A 1,812-nucleotide genomic window follows, 5' to 3' on the forward strand; every position below is an offset into this window, starting at 1 on the left:
TCACCATTTTCTGAAAAATTTAGTTCTGAATTTTTCAAAAAAAAAATTCTAAAATCGGTGCATAATTGCGTTCTAAATGTCATTTTGAACCTCGTTTTCCGAGTTCACCCCACTGTGCGTCATGGACATAGGATGTCGTAAAGTTGTCGTAGATATGTCGTAACGATGTCGCAAAGACGTCGCCAAATTTTGTGCCCACTGAGTAGTCTGGCTGTATATGACGTGCGCCGAAGAAAGGGGGCTTACTCTAAAAAGTGAAATTTTTCAGGGCGAGCGGTTGAAGTCGACGCGATAAACGCGACTTTTAGGAGAGAGGGAAGCCTCTCGAAATCTTCCCTTTCCACTTACCACTACATTCTTCCGGAAAGAGATAGGTGATACACGCGACTCACGGATGGGATAAGTTCAGACAAATCAGCGGCGTCACGAACGAAAAACAAAATGTCATATAATACATATATTTTGCTATTTATTTGCTATTTTTTACAAAAAAAAATTGTTATTGCTCTATTAGTTTTCGAGAAACCAGGGCGACCCTAGCTTGCCGGTAACTCAGCAGCGCCCTCTACAAAAATCATTCAAAAATCAATAAATTACACAAAATGACTAGGATAGATTTTTTTGCTTTACAATGAGCTATGGATCGCTTTTGTAAAGTCAACCCTTATTTTAAAAAGCTACCTACTGTAATGAAAAAAATATTTAAAAAATGACTAGGCTAGATTTTTTTGCTTTACAATGAGCTATGAATCGCTTTTGTAAAGTCAACCCTTATTTAAAAAACTACCCTCTGTAATGAAAAAAGTATTCAAAAAAAGGACTAGACTAGGTTTTGTTGCTACTTTTTTGCTTTTAAATGTGATATCAAACACTTTTGTAAAATCAACCCTTATTTTAAAAAACTACCCCCTGTAATGAAAAAAATATTTTTAAAAATTATTGAAAAAATAACTAGGCTAGATTTTTTTGCTATTTTTTTGCTTTCAAATGTGATATTAAACACTTTTGTATAATCAACCCTTATTGTAAAAAGCAACCCCTCGTGCTGCACAAACGTATTTAAAAACTTATAAGAGTCACTATTTCTCACTCCCATTCATTATAAAAATAACCGCCGCAATCTATATCATTTTCTAGTCTATGTGTGTATATTCAAAAAATATAATTTACCTTTTTCGATGCACCTTTTAATGCTTTTAATTAACTTCCAGCGCGATAATGAGGTCTATCAAACTAGCACCTCTACAAACGAAATTCCCAAATTTCTTTGTATCAGAATTCAGGGCTTTTTTGGAATCTTGAACGCAACAACAACTCATTTCTAAAAACCACCCCTACTGAAAAAATACCCCCTATTTAAGAACTCAAATAATGGAAAAACAAAAAACGCCAGATTTTGGGCTTCCGAATGCACGCAAAAATCCAAAACCTACCTCATTTTCAAAAAACCACGCTCTTGCGAAAAATAAAATCTGCAAAAGACAAAATGCACCGGATTTTGGACACGGAAAAATTCTCAAAAGAATTATTTTTTTTTACAATTTCATATCTACGTGGTTGAGAGGGGTTGATTTTAGACGTTAAGGTTTAGGGCCAAAAAATCGGAAAGGGTTGAAGCCAAAAAATTCGAGAGGTTATTTTCGAGGAGCCAAAAAATGAGAGACTCCATTGACGCTGGTAAATTCTCAAAAAGATTCTTTTTTACAATTTTGTATCTACCAGGTGTATACATATGAAACCGGTATTTTTTCAAGAAAAAAACACATTTATTTCAAGAGAATGATAACAAATATTTTATTCAAAGTATGCGCC

Source organism: Belonocnema kinseyi, chromosome 8, assembly GCF_010883055.1.
Source record: "Belonocnema kinseyi isolate 2016_QV_RU_SX_M_011 chromosome 8, B_treatae_v1, whole genome shotgun sequence".
Classification (NCBI taxonomy): Eukaryota; Metazoa; Arthropoda; class Insecta; order Hymenoptera; family Cynipidae; genus Belonocnema; species Belonocnema kinseyi.